Source organism: Varanus komodoensis, unplaced genomic scaffold (assembly GCF_004798865.1).
Source record: "Varanus komodoensis strain SLA01 unplaced genomic scaffold, ASM479886v1 scaffold23, whole genome shotgun sequence".
Taxonomy (NCBI): domain Eukaryota; kingdom Metazoa; phylum Chordata; class Lepidosauria; order Squamata; family Varanidae; genus Varanus; species Varanus komodoensis.
In genome coordinates this window covers 3,114,703-3,127,010 of record NW_025335627.1, presented here as the reverse complement: position 1 = coordinate 3,127,010, position 12,308 = coordinate 3,114,703, and the positions used below count along the sequence as shown (strand labels likewise).

The 12,308-nt window shown below is 44.9% G+C and overlaps 1 long non-coding RNA gene across 1 annotated transcript in view; it reads right to left on the bottom strand.

Annotated features, from left to right (window-relative positions):
* Positions 1–6,652: 6,652 nt before the first annotated feature.
* The window catches only part of LOC123024348, a 29,139-nt gene continuing 23,483 nt past the window's right edge, over positions 6,653–12,308 (bottom strand). The window contains exons 2-3 of the long non-coding RNA XR_006414899.1: positions 7,875–7,997; positions 6,653–7,023 (exon numbers count right to left, since the gene is read on the bottom strand). This is a non-coding gene — a long non-coding RNA (uncharacterized LOC123024348). The remainder of the gene's footprint in view (positions 7,024–7,874; positions 7,998–12,308) is intronic.

Below are 12,308 nucleotides of genomic sequence, written 5' to 3'. Positions count from 1 at the left end.
TAATGTGGAGGTATGCTAAAATGCTTGCCACAAAATGCTGCCTTCCATAGCTCACCCGGCACCAGAAGGGCATCTGAGGAGCATCCCACCCTGACGGGATGGGAGGAGAAACAGGTGAGGCTTGGATTCAAAAAAGGAGCTAGAGGAGAAAAAAAAGAGGCCAGCCCCATAGGCAATAGATGTACTGCAGACCTGAGCTCAGCTGAAGTATTCCCTCCATCTGGGCAACTGAACTGGGCATCGCCATCCTGCTTTTTAACATTTCATCCCGCCTGCCTCGCAATCCCTTTCCTTCCATCTTATGTCTTTTTCAATGGCGAATCCAAGGGCAGGGAGTGAATCTTATAAGTTGCTCTGAGAATCTTTCAACTGAACAGTGGAATATAAATTCTTGGAATAAATAGATAATATAAAGAGGTGCAAAGTCACTTTGCCAACTGCTCTGACAAATTCAGCCTTTAGCATATGCTGCTGATGTTTAGATGTGCTTGTCATGCTCTCTTTACAATAGATTCCATTTCTACAATTGGTACCAGGCCAAATCCTTTCTTGCAGGTATATTTAATTATAGAAAGATGTGAAAAGGCATGTTCAAATAAACCATCGCATCAGCTTTCTTTGCAGTCTAATCGCCTGACTGCCACACATCCCTTGAGCAGTAGGGATATAACTAATCTGAAGCAGAAGCAGCTGAAAACACAGCACATTCCTTGCCCACTTGCCACTGCCTCGCTTCCCCCCCCCCCATTTCCTCTGCATTAAATATTTGATTGAAAGCACATACGTGATAGATGGTGCTCAATAAAAACATAGCAAGATGGCAGGAAGGATATGCTTCTACTACTGACGCGTGGATGATACACACAATTCCACATGGCAGCCTATGGTTATAATGCCCTGTCTACACTACCTTCCATTTACATATTGGGCTGGTGCACATGACATGAGAAATCTTACTGTTGAAATAAGGTGAAATCTTACTGTAGTGGGTCTATTGTGTTGTTCAGACCCAATTCCAGAGTTCCTGCTTGGTAGGATTAGATTTCTGAAACCATGGATTGTTCTAAGGTTTCTATACTTCTCTATGGCTCCACCGGTCATCTGGACCCAGGATGCAGCCATTTTACCATTGTTGGTATGCAAACATCATCGAGTCTTCTGGCAAGAATGACCATGGAAGCAGCCACCAGTCTATCCTTTGATCTCTACTGCACTATCTCTCTAGCAACAAATGTGGCACTGCTCACTTTTTCCCCACTTAGCTCTCAGACCTAATAAAAATTCATAAACACTTATGCGCAGTGAAGCAATTCCTAGTTTTATTCCTGTATCAACTTCACCATTAACTATTTTTCAATTTGAAAATGTTTCAAAATAGTTCATCTTCTTGATTGGATCAGCTTGTACTTTTCATGTAACTAATGCCATTTGTTTATCAGCCAAATGGGGTAGTTCCACCTTGTATAGAATTGCCATTGGCATATGCGCTTTTCTACACCAGGTTCTCAATCTAGGGCATCGAATGTCAGTTTCCCGCCAGAATTAAGATCCCAGTTCCATACGAAGCACTTTCTTTCCTGCTACATAACCACTAGGTGGCACTATGGTGCAGCAGAATAACACAATCACATAATTTGCTTCATTATCAAGGAATACTACTGCATTTTCTTGGCTCTTAAAAAAAACCCTGCAGAAACAGAAGCAAAAATAGATGATCATGACATTGTCTAAATAACCAGTGTGGATGGCCATTGAACAATAAATGCCCTGTGGAGAAAGTAATGATAAAATACTTGTACATCAATTTTTCTCAGGTACTGAATTATAACACAACAGTGGGACTTTAAAAGGACAAAAGGTTTTCCCCAAAGCCCTCACTCCATTCTTACCTTCTGTGGAAGTTCTTGGCTGTTCACAGCCCTAGCTGTTAGATATTTCATATTGTGAGGATACTAACCAAAAGTGTCCCCCCCCCTCTTTTTTTGGCAGGGACTTAATTTCCCAACCAAATCTTGTTTGCAATGTGACCGTGTCATTACTTCTGAGGGAGGGCAGCCTTGAGGGGTGAGTGGGCCGCTGCTGGGAAGGAAACATGGAAACACTGGGAAATGTGGGAAGCAGTCCTGAGGTGGGCCAAATGTGCTTGCCACTTTCCTGCCATGCATTCATTCATTCATTCATTCATTCATTCATTCATTCATGCATTCAATGCCTGTGCTGTCCGATAGCCAAAGCTCTCCCCAGACTGGTGAAATAGGGTGCATGTTGCAGGATAAAATGGATTGGATAGCAAATGCCAAGCTGAGCTTCTACGGCAGCTTCCCATAGCTGTAGACGCCCCACTTTGGCTCTCCCACTGGCTGTGAGGTTCAAAACTGATGATGCCCATGTGCATGACACACTGCTGCAAGGCACAAAAATGCAAGCAGGTTCTTCCGTTTGTGCTGCATTATGCATGGATCCCAGCTTTGGATTCATCTGGTACTTTATCAGGGGATAAAGCTCTCTCTCTCCCTCTCTCTCTCTCTCTCTGATCATACTAGGCAAATATCTAGCCTTAAATATAACTTTACATTCATTTCCCTTAAGATGCCTGACACACTGCTGCCTTCTTTTCCATCATGAATAGGCCTGTGGCCATAATGGAATGGAAAAGATGTTCAGCGATGCCTCTTTACGATGTCTTTGCACCACATTGCAAATTCCAATCCCAAGAAATCAGGAGCTGCTTGAGGATTAAAGCAATAAGATACTTAAACATTTTATTTCATAGCTACAAGTCTCCACATCACTTCTCAGGAAGACCAAATAAAATCTGCAACACCAGTTCTTCAAATTGTACAAGCTTCTAATTTTTCATGAGTTCCCTCTCTTGGATCAAATGCTTCATTAAAAAATTATAATTGGCCATCATTTTAGAGCAGGTTTAATTTCCAAAAGGAATTCCAAAAGGGATTTTACAGTGACTATTTCAGTCATGCTCATAACAGTCTATGAGGAAGGCATGTTCAAATGTTTCAGGAATCTGGCTCCAATTTGTTCATATTTTTCTCACTAAGTCTTCCTGCCTTACAGTAGACCCTGAACACAGAAGTGTTTGTGTTCATGGTTGATGCAGCCTGTGCTCACAGACCCAGGCAACGCACTGTCCCCATCTTCTTCTCTTCTTAATTTTTCTGACTAGTATGGGACTGAACCAGGACCTCAGCACAAAGGAGGTCCCGCAGCTTGTCTTCCAGTCTCAGCTCTTCCTGATCCTGACCTGGCAAAGGTTCCTAGCAATGCACCAAGAGGGGTGAGCAGGCATCAGTTCCTCAAGGGTTGATCCAAAGCCTGGACACCCCATAGACTCCCCCTCAGGAATTGCTTGTTGGTAGTAACCCATGTCCTCTTTACCACTTTACCATTAGTCCCACTAAGTGGCAGCCTCAAGCTGAGTGACGCTGCTGGTGCCTTTGCCCTTGCCTCTGGAATATTAGTAGTGCCAGCCAGCAGCCACCAACTTCCTGCTTCAGGGCTGCAGCTCAGGGGGACGGCAAAGGCTGTGCACATGGAAGGTCCCAGATGTTCCCAGGCAGGGCAAAGAATGAAACCCGGGAAGCCGCCACTCACCCTTATCAATTTCCCTCTGCAAAAAGCATGTTGCAATGCATTGCTGAGCTAGCCAGTTCTCAAATCCTTACAGTATTTTAGTCTCCACAGCCCATTCAAATGCTTCCTTTTCATTTCAAAATATGCTCGTGCAGCTCTGATGGCCTTTTCCATGAGGCACCTTTAGCACCCCTGCCCCCAAGACACATTAAGTCTTTTCACTGGGTCTTTTCAGCCTGGAGAAGAGGAGCTTCAGAGGGCACCTGCTAGTGACATACAGGTATGTGACGGGGTGTCACACGGAGGTGGGTTGTGACCTTTTCCCCCCATGGTGGAGGGCAGGATGTATTCCAGTGGAGCAAAGCTCAGGAAACCAAGATTCAAGGTGGTTGCCAGGAAGTATTTCCTGACAGTTAGGATTCCACGGGCATGGAATGGGCTTCCACAGGAGGTGGCTGAGGCCCCCTCGGTGATGGTGTTCAAGGATAGGCTAGACATGCACATGGTGAGCATGTCCTGAGCAGACCCAGCTGGAGCTAGAGGTCAGACTAGTTGGCCTGGGAGACCCCTTCTGGCTCGCTCTGTTTCTATGTTTCTAAGTAATAAACAGTTGTCCCTATCTTCAAAAAGAGGGGAAAAATGAACCTAGGAACCATAGACCAGTTAGTCTGACATCAATCCCTGGAAAAATTCTGGAGCAAATTATTTAAAAAATCCATCTGCAGCATCTGGAAGAAAATGCAATGATTAATAGAAGCCAGCATGGATAATCAAAAATAAATCCTGTCAGAATAATTTAACCTCATTCTTTGACTGGGTAACCTCCCAAATGGACAAATGGAATACTATGGACATAAACTACCTAGACTTCAGCAAAGTTTTTGACATAGAGCCTCATGACATTCTGATAAGCAAATTAGCAAAAACTGGGCTAGATAGAAAAACTATTAGGTGGATCCAAAATTGGCTGCTAAATTGGACACAAAGAGTGCTCATCAATGGCACCTTCTTAAATTGGATGGAGGTACCTAGCAGGGTGCCACAGGGTTCAGTCCTGGGCCCAGGGCTCTTCAACATCTGTATTAATGATTTAGATGAGGAAGTACAAGGAAAGATAATCAAATTCACAGATGATACAAAACTGGGCAGAATAGCAAACACCCTAGAAGACTGAAGATCCAGGGCGATCTTGATAAACCTGAATACTAGGCTGAAACCAACAGAATGAAATACAGCAAGGACAAGTGCCAATTTCTCCACCTAGGAAAAAGAAACCAAAGGCATCAATGCAAGATGGGGAATACGTGACTCAACAGAACTGAACAAGAAAAAGATCTTGGAGTAATTGTGGATAAAAGGCTAAACATGAGCCAACAATGTGATGCAGTCTCCAAAAGAGCAAATGCTCTTTTGGGATGTATTAACAGAAGGATTACTTCCAAATCACAAGAAGTAGTAGTTCCCCTATACTCCTCACTAGTCAGACTTCATCTGGAATATTGTCTTGGGCAGCAAGAATTAAGAAAGATGCAGAAAAATTGGAAAGGGTCCAGAGGAGGGCAATAAAAATGATCCAGGGTTTGGAAATACTACCCTATGAGGAGAGACTGAAAGAACTGGGCATGTTCAGCCTTGAGGAGAGAAGACTGAGGGGGGACATGATATCTCTCTATAACTACTTCAAAGACTGTCACAAAGAGGAAGGTCAAGATCTCTTCTTGCTGATACCAGAGTGTAGGATACAGAATAATCAATTCAAGCAGCAACAACCCAGATTCAGGCTGGATATCAGGAAGAGCTTCCTCACTGTCAGAGTGATAGCACAGTGGAACCACCTGCCTAGAGGAATGGTTGGCTCTCCCACGCTAGAGACATTCAAAAAGAAACTGGGCAGCTATCTGAGTGGGATGGTGTAAATTGGTGTCCTGCAACAGCAGCAGGATGGACCTGATGGCCTTCACGGCCCCTTCCAACTCTAGTGTTCTGTGATTGTATGTGCTAAGTAGTCTTAGCACATAGCATGATACTCTCACAGTTCACAGAAACCCTAAGTAGTAACACTTCTGCAGTTTCTTCTCACAAGACTGGAGTTTCTATACAGCTATTAAGGCAGAGAGAGCGGTACAGTTCTAGGTAAGACAGGCCCATTTAGACTAGAGGAGAGAGAATGAGCACAGAATAGGATGGTGAGGTGACCCACTCCTCCAGCATTGCCACCAGCATACATTACTAACAAAAGGCCTTAAACATAGAAACAGAGTGAGTCAGAAGGGCCCTACTGGGCCATCTAGTCTGACCCCGGCTGCAGTTGGCTCCACTCATGATATGCCCACCATGTGCATGTCCAGCCTATCCTTGAACACCCTCACCAATGGGGCCTCAACCACCTCCCGTGGAAGCCCGTTCCTTACCCTCGGGGCCCTAACTGTCAGGAAGTACTTCCTGGCATCCCCCCTGAATCTTGGTTCCTGGAGCTTTGCTTCATTGGAGCGCATCCTGGGCATCCTGCCCTCCTCTGCAGGGGAGAACAGGTCTCTACCCACCTCCGTGTGACACCCCCTCACGTACCTGTATGTCACCAAGAGATCCCCTCTGAGTCTGCTTTTCTCCAGGTTGAAAAGACCCAGTTCCCTCAGTCTCACCTCATATGGTTTTCCCTGCAATCTGGCCACCAACCTTGTGGCCCTGCCCTGCACTGACTCTAACCTGGCTATATCCTTCCTGTAATGAGGGGCCCAGAACTGAACACAATACTCAAATTGCGGGTTTTCAAGTGCCGTAACTCCTTAGTCCCTGCACCTATGCTTCTGAAACTATGCAGACTTTTCATTTAAGGATAGCTCTGTGTGGCTTGACATTGCCATGCAAATTGTTCAAAAAAGCAGAGGGGTTCTCTTTTAAACAAATCACATTATAAGGGGCATAGAACAAAAAAGCCTGTACCTTAAAAAGTGGCAGGTATAATCTTCTTCTAAAGGACTTTTGTGCCTGCACATATAATCCAGTTTGATGAAGAGAAAGAAGTTACAGCCTTTTAGTTCTTCTATGACAGGCAATAGGAACATGAAGCTTTGGATTTCCAAACCTTAACTGTGTTTCACTACCTGAGATGCAGCAGATAACCAAATGTGTCTGCTTTCTAATGCTCCAAATCATCAGAACTAAGGCAAGCCTTGTGGCTGGTGCACACTTCTAGTGGACTGGACGGAGTGGAGTTGGCAGCAGAAAAACAATGGTGCAGAGTGTGCATTTCTCAGACTCACCCGGTCAGTTGTTCCTGTGATTCTGTCCTCAGATCATTTCTTGGTTAAGCACAAGCTGGGCTTGGTTAGCGTAATCTCAGCCATATGCCTCTGCTGGTGACTCCACTGACATAGCTCTGAGTGTACATTGAGATTTTCCTTGTGAAGATATCTTAAGCTCCTCTTTTATCTGATAGAAAACCATATGAGAGATTTTTTTAAAAAATCAATCTGCTACTTAGATGAAAGTATTTGGAAACATATGTTTTGTCATGCAGAAAAATAGCCATACTTGTCTTTTAAAGAAGGCTATAGCATACAACAAAGCTAGGAAAAAGAAGAAAAATATTGCTGATTTAAATATTTAAGCAAGAGTTATAGCTACAGCTTTTTAGAAACAGAGAAACAAAGTGAGTCAGACAGGGCCTACTGGGACATCTAGTCTGACCCCCAGCTCCAGCCAGCTCTGCTCATGTAATCCCCAGCATGTGGTTGTCCAAACGTACCTTGCACACCCTCACTGATGGGGCCTCAACCACCTCCCTTGGAAGCCCATTCCATATCCTAACTGGTTGCTTGAGCTTTGTCCTGTTGGAACACATCCTGCCCTCCACTGCAGGGCAGAACAGGTCAAAGCCCTCCTCCACATGACATCCCCTCACATACCTATCAATCGCTTTTAACAGCTTTAATTAACATAGTATGCTTAAATAAAGAGGTCACTTGTAAGGAGGTCACTTGACACCATCACAAACAAGATTTTCTGCTTATCAACTTTGAAAGTGAACTGGTTTAAAAAGCTTTGGGCCACAATCCAATACAGAGGCCTAGTTCAGGACAACAGGTGGGCTGCCATGAGTGAATACAGGAGAAGCGATGGTACGGCAGCTTAATGATGCTGGAAATGTTGGCCAGAAATGCTCGGCGCTCCAGTGGCTCAAGCCCAGCCTCCGCCAGATGGAGTAAGCTCCCATTATTTGCCCCTAGCTCCTAGCCAACCTAGCAGTTGAAAACATGTAATACGAGTAGATAAATAGGTACCATCTTGGTGGAAAGGTAGCAGCACTCTCTGGCATCGTGCTGGCCACATGACCACAGGTTCGTCTTCAGACAGCAATGGCTCACATCCTCGGAAATGGAGATGAGCACCGCCGATATCAGCTGCTGGCTAAGCAGAGTAAAATCCTCAGGAACTCTTTTACCTTTTACCATGAGGGAATACAAAAATCAGACACAACACTAGACCCTTTTGAAACATCTGGGACAGAAGAGACTTGGGCAAGTACTTGGACAGATATGCCTTTCAGGATATAAATCTTTCAGGCCTCAAGCCCAGTGATGTGATCACACATAGATTACTGGTTATTTTCCAATACTTAATCAAGGACAGATTTAAATCAAAACTGATCAAGGAATCACCAAGTTCCTTTTCCATGCTTAAATCTTTATGTTAGTTACACTCTTTCCTTTCCCTCAGAGCAAATGCACCAGGCAGCAGAGAGTTCTTTTATGTCGAAACTTATTGCAATAAAGGGAGTCGGAGGGTTTCCTTCCCCTTTCCAACTCGCCGAGCACATGTTCACACCCCGTATTTATGCCCTTTCCCCATCCGCTTCCTCCCTCCTGCTCTCCTGGGGGGTTACAATCTTTTCCATCCACCTATTCTGTGCCACTCCAATACTTGTTCTTCCCTCCCACGTTGCCCCTTCCAGGTGAATTGTAATGAGCTTATTTCTATGCGGGGTGTGTTAATATTCATGAGGTCATTGAGCAAGGGTGCTGCTACTTTGTCTACATGCCAGTTCCCTCCTGCTATCTGATCCTGGCCCCCTCCCCCTATGGCTAAGGAATTTTCTCTATTACATTTTTACTCTTTCTGTTTCTTTGTTTCAAATCATCCTTTCATCCCTATCATTTAGACCACACCTAGAAATACACTGAAGATCTACTCTGTGTCTGTAAAAATTTTGAATGTTCTTTGGGAACCATGCATGTCCTATTGGCATTTTATTGGCCGATCCAACTTCAGAGATTGGAACACAGGAAAAACGTTTATTTTAAAGCAGGCCACAGCAGTGTGTTCTCAGCATTTCTGCTATTCTGCACAAAATCCCATATACACACCTACACTCACACACGTATGTATTTGCGGCTAATCCATAGCAGGCGTTGCAGTAGAAGACATGTGGTGCACACTTTATAGAATGTAAATATGTTGCATATTTATAGGTCACCACTCAAAGAAAAATGAGTCCTGGAACATGCCCTTTTGTTTTAGCTATGCTATTTAGCCCCAGATCAGTAGCACCACCTCTGAGGGTTCATGCCCTGCACAGTGAGTAACCACAGCCCCCCCCCCCCCCCACCAACCACATGGATTAGGCAAGAAGGCGAGCGTGTAGGTCTTGGCTGTTGGCTTTCTGAACTCCCTCTTCCCCCAAATTCTCTCTGCCATCCTCTCTGCCATAAGCCTTGGGCTTATCCCTCCTATCCTTGCATCCCTGATTCACCTCAAAAAGGTCTGCTTTTCCCCAAAACCTATAAAAGCTATCCTATAAGCCATCTTGTCCCAAACACCAGGGCCCTTTTGTTTCCACATCCACACTCTTCGCTTGCGTCATTGCAGCAAGTCTTTCCTGAGCTACAGTGCAGATGTGCAGCCCCCGCTGAACAAACTCCGGGGCAAACTATGCAGGTCCAGCACCAGCTTCCGGCAGGCTCCCTCTGGGGGCTGCTGAGGTGCCAGATCCCTCTGAAGACCCAAAGGCACAGGCACCTGCCCAGGGCCCAGGCTTGGTGCCATCAGCCGAGCTGACAGGCCCACCTGCTCAAATGCCCTGCTGGACAGAGCAAGTGGCATGAGACCGATGGCCAGGGTGCCAGCCCGTTTCAGCCTGGTGGGGAGAGTGGAGGCACGTGGTTCAGACTCTGAGGGCAGCGCTGGTGCTGAGGGGGCATGGCTTGGAAGACTGCGCAGTCACCAGGCGTGTCGAGCCTTTGGAATATCCTATTCCTGGGCTGATGGCTGATGCGTAACTGATTTTCACATATTTAAAATGAAAATTATTGCCTGGAGGGTTATTCAGATGTTGGTACTTGAGCTATCTTATTATTGATATTGAAACAATGAACAATTGGCATTCTTTCACATACTCATCTATCTTTGTATTTTTAAGTGGCCTTGAAAACAGTATCTTCCAAGGAGCACAGAAATTAAAATCTAACTGAATCTGAAACTAATCTTAGGTCAAAAATGAACAACTGTCTTGGCTCTGTAAATGTGGCAGGCAAGAACACTCCTCTCTTTTGAAGAGGCTGTGAAATCGGAAAGCATTCCGCAACTAAGTTGTTTCAAAAGGTCATGGTAAGGGCTGCCTAAGGGGATCATCTGTCTTGAAAGCAATTCACGATTACAACATGCTGTCTTCATTCCTCTTTCCCATATTTTTCGGTGAAAGTCACCACTTAATTGCCAAGTAAGAACAAGCAATCTCTCTAAAACGTGTGCCAGAACAGTATGTAATCAAAAGCATATTATAATGATAAAACCAGGAAAGAATGTTTTGCGTGTGTTGGATGTTCTGGAAAGCAGAATGTTAATGCAGCGGGAGAGGCTTCTTCCACAGCCACAGATCTGGCTTCCTGAAACGGTGAGACTGAGCACCAGTCAGCTATGAGCAGGGCTGCCCCATCGTGCAGCAAGGGAAGGCGGCTACCCCAGGTGGCAAATCTCTGTGGGAAGCTGAAGGACGGCAGCCGGGTTGTCCAAGGTGTGCACTTTATCGCATGGGGCGGCATCTCTTGCCCCGGTGGAGGCAACAACATCCCTTGGTCAGCACCTGTTATGCCCTTGGCTTATGTGGCCACTGAGACCACGTCTCCTGAGAAGAGCACAAAAGAATGCGTACACTTGAGTAAAGTCTGCACGGAATGCGCACACATGCAAATCCAGAAAGAAGTTCTAGAATTTAAATGTCCCAGAAGTCAATCCAATTTCCATCCAAATCACCCCATATCAGTTAGTTCAAACCCTTTAGAAGCACAGAAACAAAGGGAGTCAGAAGGGGCCTCCCAGGCCATCTAGTCTGGCCCCCAGCTCCACTCATGTAATCCCCAATTTTTCTATATGTCCCTACATTTGCCATTATATAACAGAAGGCAGAGTAGTGTTATAGAATGGAATTCTATAGAATGGAATGGAATACACAAGGCTGCTACAGGGCATAACAGTAATGCTGGATTATTCTTGCTCTTAAATAAGCCACGAAAATGGCTGGAAAACATGGAAGAGTTCTGGGAGAAGACGATGTCATATGAAAGACCCACATATTTCCCCCAATACCCAATAAATGCTTCACGTAGGAGAGCCTTACATCAGCTTTCCATGTATGGCTAAAGAGAGAGACACAATAGTTTTTGCAATGTATCGTTTTTGTGCATTGCCACAGATAGGACCGTGGCACCACAGCAAGAAAGGGCAGAAGTCAAAAATGCATTTAATGCTGTTTTTTTGGCCGGTGATTCCTGACATATTTTGACTATGCAAGTCCTTACGCAAGAGGGATTAAAGCAATAGGTTGATAAAAACAGCATTTTGAGGTTTGCTGTTCATAAAGAAACGGCTGTTTCCAAGCTTTGCTACACTCAAGCAACAGTAAGCATAGCTGAGAAGACAAGAGTATCAGGAAAAGCTTTACCTGGTGCCATGTACACCACAGACGCCATTTCCTGACCGGACCCCTAGCTGGGTTTCAGCTATGCATGTCTATACTGTGGCCCAAATTGACTACAGCTAGCAGTTAAACTAAGCATTTCTTAGTTTGATAGATCTGATCATCTTGCTCATCTCCCTCCTCCTACACAGCCACCCTCATGCCAGCCCTTAGCAACTGGGGAGTTGCTGGGGCAGGACCCCAGATAGGTCAGCAACTGGCATTGCAGCCCAGGATGCCTTTCTTCTCCAGGGACTGATCCAGTCAGCAGGAATGTCACCAACAGTGGTGCTCCACCTGGCTCCAGGGTGGTTCTCAGACACCCATCACCTCATTGTCCTCGAACTGGGAGTAGTTTCCACCTGTCTGCTTTTTCCCTCATACATACAATCTGACAAAATATCTTCTTCTGATATGGAAAAATCCAGCATTGGAGTCCAAGATCAGTTTGCATTATCAGACCTTCATAAGGACTCGTGGAATTAATTTTGGAAGATGTATTCTCTGCATTGATTTTCCCCCAAACCATAATAGTATGCAAATCATCTCACTGTAGGAAAAGAGTCCTGCATTTCCTTCTCAAACCATTTGCTTTGCATTTCTGAAAAAGAGGGGTATACTTTTACAGTTAGAATTAATAATGATCACTAGACAAAATTCACCTAGATTATATGAACTAGTCTATTTCTCAAAGATTAATCACGGATCCAGTTTAAAAAATGATCATTCAGGTGCTTTCTGTCAGCTGTCAAAAGAGCCCCAA